Below are 9,110 nucleotides of genomic sequence, written 5' to 3'. Positions count from 1 at the left end.
GAAGCTCCAGCAAATTGGAATTAAGCTAGAATGGACCCTTGAGATCTCTCTGAACTCTAGCATACTAGGGCTGGCCTTTCCACACTGCACATAACCAGTCCCTATTTGAGAAAGGTCTTGCTGTGAGCACTGCCCAGGATCCTTGAGGTCCTTAGGAAATTCTAACACACCTGGACACTTGTTGGCTATAAGATTTCTGGGCATTTGAGACTACACTGAAGGCCTGGTACTCCCAGGTTTATTTTGGGCCTGCATCAGGCTCCCAATAGTCTAATTTATATTTCATTTATGTAATTATGCAATCCTGGTCTGTATAATTCTTTGTAAACAGATATTGGGGTAACTAGTGAAAAAGGGAGGATAGCTATATGATTTTGTGGGGTAAACTGGGTAGAAACCATGTTTTAGGTTCTACATTATGTTGAGTTACTGTAGAAATCATGTTCTAGGTTTGTGTGATGCATCAGATATCATGCTTTAGGATTGCTATGCTTATTCGCATTAAACCATGCTAAATTTGTGCATTACATACCCTGTCTTAGGACAATCATGTTTACTGCTTCTGCATGTTACATGTTATAGTTCATCATTTCACTTCTGATTCTGCATAAGTCACTATCACTTAGAAATCCTGCCATTAGGTTACTAATATTGTTTAAAATAAAATAACCTTCTCCATGTGCCTTAGAGATCCTGTTTTAGGACTGCATGTATATCTGCTTTGAAACATGTCGCTAAAATAAGTAGGCTAAAGCAGCCCCACACATAGGTACCATATTCTGGTATGAATCAGTATAAAATCACCTGTACTTAGATCAGCATGCCTACAGGATGAAAGAACTTCAAAGTGTTTAAGTGGTCCCCATATTATGACTGCATATACACGCCTAGGCAAGCCTTAGGCCGTTAGATAATTGTGAATTGTCCAGGCTTAACAGGCTATAAAACCAGTAGGCAAACTGGTTAGGATTCTGCCACTTCCCTTAAAACAAACGTTGCATGTTTTGTTCTGTAATGTTCATCTATATACTATGCTCCTAGGTTTCTAAATTTCTTTAAAGATTAGTTGTTTGAGACGTGTTGCTTATTTGCCTATGTATATGTGGAGGTAAATATGAGCCTTTTATCCGCTTCCTTAATTGATAGTCCTATGTATTTATTTGTTGTTGCCTAGACTTTTGCCTTTTAAACACCTTAGGATTGTCTAGAACTACCTAAGTCTAGAGGTCCTAATCTCCTCCGGGACCACAAGGAAGGGACGGGTAAAGCAAGCTTAGAGTTCGTTAATAAACTCGCTTATAACCACTAAGTGGAGGGTAATGGGTAGTAAAAGGATATGATGAACTACACGCTAATGTCACGTGTAGCCCCTCTAGTTGAGGAGGATTACCGGGCATTGCACAGATTGATCCTATAGGCTAATCAACTTAGGATTTCCCTTTTCCAATTCATATGTGTTTAAACTTTCTAAATTTCTTTTTCTTTACATATATGTGTTTAAACTGTCTAAACTTCTTTTTCTTTACATATATGTGTTTAAACTGTCTAAACCTCCTTGATCATATATGTATCTAGACTGTCTAAACTACCTTTATTTGCAAATATGTGCTGAGACTGATTACTTGTTAATTGACTAATTCACATAGTTCGGCCAGGACCCACCGTTGTGGACCGCGAGGGGTGCCTAACACCTTCCCCTCAAGGTTATTTCGAGCCCTTACCCTAATCTCCGATAATGCAAACTGTTTACATGAGTTAATTGCTCTAGGTTCCCTAACGCACCTTAATCCATTAGGTGGTGACTCTTCAAATACCCAATTCCCAAAAGGAAACGAGTTGTTCCCCCATGAATGTTGAAACCCGGACTTCCCTGCAAAGGAAAAATGGGGCGCGACACCCAACTTAATTATCCATTTTTAACTTTTAAAATTAGGAATTTCATTAAGTAAATGGAATTTAATATAGAAAAAACATGGAAACATACATTCCTCCTTACCAAATCACAAAAATATGAATAAGACATATGCGAAGTAATAACAATAACATCGGGTACAACCATACATCCACTAGAACCTCTAAAACCCGGTATCACAAGTGCATGAGCAATCTAGTAGAATATAACATACCGCTATAGCTACTGTTCGAAATAAAATAGATAAAAATAATAAACATGACAAGAAGGAGACTCTGGGTGCTGCAGATCGAAGCATAGAGAGAAGCTCACCATTAAATCTCCGGGTAGTGCGTCTACGCACCCGAATGACCACCTGAAGTATGTGTCTCAGTACCTGCACAATTAGTACTGAAGTGTAGTATGAGTACACAAATCAATGCATCAGTAAGTATCTAGTCTAACCTCGAAGAAGTAGTCACGAGGGATCGACTTTTACACTTAGTAGTGGTCAAATAATAAGGTACATAAAGTAGACATGTATGAAACACAACAAGCAGCAACGAGACAGATAAATATCAATAATAAAATTCCTAAACCAGAATTATTATGAAGTCACTAAATACCATAACCTGCCTCGAGGGCACAAAATCAATCGATACTAATACCAACTCAAATCTCAAGTATTACGCACGAGTCTGCCAAGGCGAACGGCCCCATCGCATAAGAATAGTGTTATACAATACCGTCGAGGTGAATGGACCGACCCCATAATAATAACTCATAATCCTGCTAAGGTGAACGACCCAATCTCACAAGAGTACTTCACAATACTGTCGAGGCGAACGACCCGATCTCATAAGAGTAATTTACAATCATATCGAGGCGGACGACCCGATATCATAAGAGTAATTTACAATCGTGCCGAGGCGAACGGACTGATCCCATAAGAGTTATTTACAATCCTACCGAGGAAAAAGACCCGATCTCATAAGAGTAGAGAAACTCTATCAGTCGCGAAGATACATGCGAGTCGAGAAGACACGGAACTACCGTTCATCAAATATTCCATAAAAATCTAAAGTAGGAGACTCCGTCAATATATTTATTCTAGTCTCAATCTCGGTCACAAAATTCTAATGATCAAACAAACAAGTTTAACTTAAATAGTATGTTTAATGCATGGTGTGAATCTAGGTCTACCCGAACATAAACATGAATTTAACTACGCATGGGCTCTCGTCACCTTGTACATACGTAGCGCCCATAACAAGTAGCACACAACAAGAAAAATACCTAAGGGAATAATTTCCTCTTAAAAGATTAGGCAAGAGACTGATCGCCTCAAATCAATGCCGAGCAATTCGAAACTAATCAAAGGACATATAAACCAATCAATATATGATCAAAAATTCATAATTTAACTATTAGAATAATATCCAAACCCAACTCGGAAAGTTCACAAAAGTCAACCTCGAGCCCACGTGCCCAGATTCCGAAATTTTTTGAAGATAAATAGTACCCATGGTATTACAAACTCAAATATATAATTCGTACTCAATTCCATAATCAATTTCGTGCTCAAATTTCATTTTTACTGAACCCTAGGTTCTTCAATAAAATCCCAAATTTTCACAAATTTTTATGTTAAAATCTATCCAAATTCTTTGTATTTAACTCATAATTGGTAGAAATCATTTACCTTATGATGGTTAATGAAAATTCCCCTCCAAAGAGCTCCAAAATCGCCAAATCCAAATGAAAAATGGGAAAAATGAGCCTAAGTCCCGTATTAAAAATGTAGTCTGCCGAGGAGCTCCCTCTTTGCGATCGTGAAGGCCAAAACTCCAGCTGCCCGAAAATCCTCTTCGTGTTCGCGACACCCAGATCACATTCGCGATGCCTCCTGATTCCTACCCTCCACGTTCGCGGTTCCAAAGCAGCATTCGTGAAGCCTTAATGCATGCCAGCCCATCCGCCATCTTCCTTCTTCGCGTTCGCGTAGGAGAGCCAGATCCTCCCTCACGTTCGTGGAGCCTTCTTCGCATTCGCGAAGAGCAATCATCTTCTCCCTTCAAAATCCTCCTTCGCTATCGTGAAGCACACCAGCAACAGCAAAATCTGCCAACTTCAAAAACACTCCAGGTGATCTGAAACTCACTCAAGTCCCCCAGGACCCCGTCCAATCATATCAACAAGTCTATAGATATAATGCGGACCTACTCAAAGTCCTGGAACATATAAAATGATATCTAAATCAAGAATCACACCCCCAAAAATCAAATTAATCAACTTCTAAACTTCAAACTTCTTCCAACAGAATGCGACGAATCGTACTTAGACAATTCGGAATAACGTCAAATTTTATGCACAAGTCATAAATTACCATATGAACCTATTCTAATTCCGGAATAAAAAAAGGACATCGGTAAAACCAAAGTTTACTTCAAATCAAACTTAGAAAACTCTAAAATCTTCAAGATGCCAACTTACAACAATAAGCGCTGAAACGTTCTTGGTCTACCTGAAACTCGATCCGAACATACGCCCAAGTCCAAAATCATCGTATAAACCTATTAGAACCTTCAAATCCCGATCCGAGGTCGTTTACTCAAAGTGTTTGTCGCACCTCCTTTTTTACTTACTACACCCCGTGAAGAGGTGTAATAAAGGGAGTTTTTTCAATTAAAGGACAATCGAAACGGGATTCATTTTGTTAAAAATCAGAGTCGCCACTTGGGAGATTTATGGTGTCCCAAGTCACCGGTTTGAATCCCGAATCGAGGAAAAGGTTTGACTCTGTTTAACAGTCGCGAACCAGAAATCCGAGTAAGGAATTCTGTTAACCTGGGAGAAGGTGTTAGGCATTCCCAGGCTCCGTGGTTCTACCACGGTCGCTCAACTGTCATATTCGGCTTAATTATCTGATTTTAAGAACATTTTGAACCTATGTGCATTTTTACTTTTAACCGTTTTTATTCATTTTTTAAAGAAGATTTAACGTCGTCTAAAACATGTCTTTGGATCGCGTCACATGAAATGCACCCGCAGTCCGAAACACGTTTTATTCAACGTTATAAGGATTTGGGTTTGGGTCGCATGAAATGCACACCCGAGTTTAGGAAAGTAATTTTTAAAATAGCGCGCCTAAAGCAACTACGCACTTTCAAATTTGCGAGGGCCATGAAAAATTCAACTAATGGCACACCTCGATTCTAATTTCAAAGGACTGTACTCAACTAAAGCAAACTACGGATGTTCATAATTATTTTTCTAAAGCTAATTTAAGATTATTGTGAAGGTCCACAATTATGTAGCTCATTGTGGCAAAAATAAGCAAATTAGTTGTGAAGGTCCATATTAGAACTCTTAATCCAACTCACGTGATCTGTTGCTTCTTGGCTAATTTTCCATTTAATTGAAACAAAAAATTTAATCAACAACCAATCCCAAACCCATTGTCCTTTTGCCCAAAATTCCGATTTTTCTCCTATCAACAAACTCACTGCCGCTCAAGATTAATGCTAATGGTAAAATGAAAAAAAAAAAGTAAAATCAAATCAAAACCAATAAACCAGAAATAACATTAAAACAAGATCAAACATGAGAATTGCTTGTTTTGAAAAATATCGACACACATAAGCAATGAAGTAAACACTTTAGAAAATATCAACATTCTTATCATTAAAACATGAAAGGCATCAAAAGTGCATCACATTAATTAAGAGTGGGTTAAGAGAAATGGACCTCAAAATTGCAATTTTAATTGTGAACCATCTTTGAATACAAGAAACCGGAAAAATCGGCCAGCAATTAGGACGTCCAATGGAACCTCAGATTAGCGACGTCGACCGGCGACGAAAGATCCAAATGCGGCTGTCCAAGCTGCGTTTTCTTTTGAGCTTATTTGAACGGGTTTCATGCTATTTAGGGAGAAAGAAAGAACTGGTTTGGACTGATTTTTTCAGAGGCCTTTTGTTACTGCTGCGCCATTACTACTTTGAATATTGACTAGTTCACGTTATTTTATTGCTTTTTTGTTGTCTTTCCAGAAACAAATCATGATGGAAATCCCCTCTTTTAGGAGGTGCCGCTATCTTAGGGTCTATGTTTTGGAATTGAAAACTTAGGGTAGGGTTTCTATAATTGGGTATTTTATATGGAAGTGGGAAGGGATGATGACCATTGGATTAGAAGGAAAATAGATGGCTAGGATTAAATCTTGCACTTAAATGGGCTAATGGGTTGGGAAGAATGGGCTAAGGGTAACTGGGTTGGACCATGTCTTTTTGTGTCTCAATTTTGGGCTAAGAAGACTCCAAAAATTATTATTCAAAACCATAGCTAAATTCCTTTAATATAAGATAACTATACTACATGATGCAAAAACAAATTCTAATTAATTAAACTAAACTATATTAAAACATGAAACTATTATACATATATTTTTTGTATTTTCTAAGATTATATAAAGGTAAAAATAAGGTACTATTTTTGTATATTTTTTACTTTATGAAAGGTGCATAAATAAAATATATATATTTTTTTTTTTGTAATTTTCATTTTCTTGTAAGAAAATAACGTAAAAGAGTAAAAATTAGTTGAAATAGTTATATTAGGCCTAGATTAAATATTTACATGCTAAAATATAAAAAATATTGGGGAGGGTCAAAAATCGCATGTCTACGGCTGCCCCTCTTTGACTAGAAATACGAAGCATTTCCAGACAAAGAACGACTAGACAGGTTTTTTGAACCGACCCTTATTTAAAGAGACCAAAAGCTAAAAGAAAAGAGAGTGTGACCGAGCCCTGGTATCTGAGCTGCCTACATATCCTTGGTTATAAAGGAATCAGGCCACGTGTAGTTCAGAAGTGAGTGAAATGATGAAGTGTGTGAAGAGGATGAGGGTCGAGTGAGGTTCCGTCCGAGGCTCCGGTCCGCTGTCCCGTTATTACATCAAAATCAAAAATGAAAAAGACTAACTAAGCCTATCAGCTACGAGTTACAAGATTCCTATCTATGAGTCCTCTGAAGCTTGGTCTTGAGTCTTGGTTGGTTCTTCATGCGGACCCTGATCTGAATCTTGATGCTTGTTAGCCATAGGTGCTAGTTCATTCTTCTTCAGCTTTTCAAACCAAGACGGGACATGCAGAGCTTGTGACATCAGCCCTATCTTGAGCAACTCACATCTTTCATTAACTACTGCATTTGGATTCACTTCTTGTCTTTTTTTTTTATTTTATATATTCAGGATTGTGACTAACTTCTGTTGATCATCTCGGACTGTTGACTCGCGTTCTTGCCGCGAGCTTCTTTTGTTGCTGCCTTACATTGCATTCTGAAGTGAATTCCCTTATCCAGGTGATGCCTGACTTCAACTTGAAATTTATTCCCATGCTCTCCAAGCGGGCTCCTGATTGCTGAACTTGAAAGTATTCCCATGCTCTCCAGGCGGGCTCCTGATTGCTGAACTTGAAAATATTCCTCTACAATCCAGGCGGGCTCCTGACTTTAAACTGAAATGTATTCCTCTACTATACAGGCGGGCTCCTGATTGCTGAACTTGAAAATATTCCTCTGCAATCCAGGCGGGCTCCTGACTTTAAAACTGAAATGTATTCCTCTGCTATACAGGCGGGCTCCTGACTTCAAAACTTGAAATGTATGCCTCTGTTCTCCAGGCGGGCTCCTGACTGCTGAAACTTGAAACGTATGCCTCTGTTCTCCAGGCGGGCTCCTGACTTCAACAAAATAGACAAAAACAAAGAAAATCTCTTGCCCCAGTTTGGTGACTGGGCATCATATTACCAGATATTAATAAGAATTTGAAAACTAAAACTTGAATTGNATAACGTAAAAGAGTAAAAATTAGTTGAAATAGCTATATTAGGCCTAGATTAAATATTTACACGCTAAAATATAAAAAATATTGGGGAGGGTCAAAAATCGCATGTCTACAGTGTTGACAAGTCAAACTTGGCTACGTTAGGCCACTAATATGGAACTAAGTGTTCCGAATTCAACCTGAATCCTTCCAAAACCAAACTAACCATCCCCGCAAGTTATAAAACAGGAAAAGCACATACGGAAAATCTTAAATAGGGAAAACTGTATCTACAAAGAAAACTGAGCAGTCGGGTCATTACATTATATCCCCTAAGAACCAATGCCCAAAGAAAACCAAGGGGGGTTATTATCTACCTGCGACTAGCTAAACATAAAAATTACTTTTGAATTTTTTGTTGGACCTTAATCCCTCAAGAAAGTTGTCCAAGAGATCCATCGACAGAAAAATTCTATTTTTTTTTTTTATGTTTTTGAACTTTTTTGAATTTATTATTTTTTTTTTCGAATTAAGCTACTACAACTCTATACTAGTATACTACTAATTATCAAAGCAAGCTAACATCGAAAACTAGCTACAAAGCGAAAATAAGAGGCTACTATTAATACTACTAAAATCCGACGAGAATCTCCCACCCCATACTTAAAAGGTGCAGTGCCCCCAATTCACTTACAAAAAAACAAACAAGAGGGTTAAAAGAAATAACTCCCTGGATAATCTGACCCATTCGGGTCGTAGTCTGAGCTCTCATCATCGGACTCCTCATCAACCAGTTTCTGAATTTGCCCCGATCTACGAGACCTAGATTCACTTGTAGTGACGTCCTCCATGACGCCCTTAATATCAACCTCCTCACCAGCCTTGTCCCTTCCAAGAGACGGTGGATCAATTTTCCGGTCTAGCATATTATCCAGGAGTTTTAAGTTATAAAACTTAGGGTCGGGGATATTATTTGGAGTTTTGTAAAAGTAGAAAAGATCAAAATGTTTGGTCTCTTTTCTTTTTTAAGTTGGGGATACCTTTGTTAAAATTTATCTTTGCATTAAAAAATTGCTATTTCTCAGTAAGTTTTCAATCTCTGGTTATCTAAATTAAATATAACTATTCGTGATTTTTCCCAAGAAATAAAATGAACCAATTTGAAATTCTCTTGGGCTTTAGACAAGTCCGAAGAGGCAAAAAATCCAAGTAGAATAACAGACAGATTTCAGGGGAGGGTCACCAATAGCCATTGTTTGGGATGCTATTTAAGTTTCTACCGGGGTATAAATTATTTAACGCTTAACCAATCATACAAAAAGGCAGCTCGCTCCTCTTCTTCTTTTTCTTGCTTCTTTTGGTGCTTCTCTTTTTTTTTTTTTTTTTTTTTTTT

The sequence above is a fragment of the Nicotiana attenuata genome, unplaced genomic scaffold (genome assembly GCF_001879085.1).
Source record: "Nicotiana attenuata strain UT unplaced genomic scaffold, NIATTr2, whole genome shotgun sequence".
NCBI classification, from domain to species: domain Eukaryota; kingdom Viridiplantae; phylum Streptophyta; class Magnoliopsida; order Solanales; family Solanaceae; genus Nicotiana; species Nicotiana attenuata.
The sequence above is the reverse complement of the archived record's forward strand: the minus strand, read 5'-3'. Positions refer to the sequence as shown.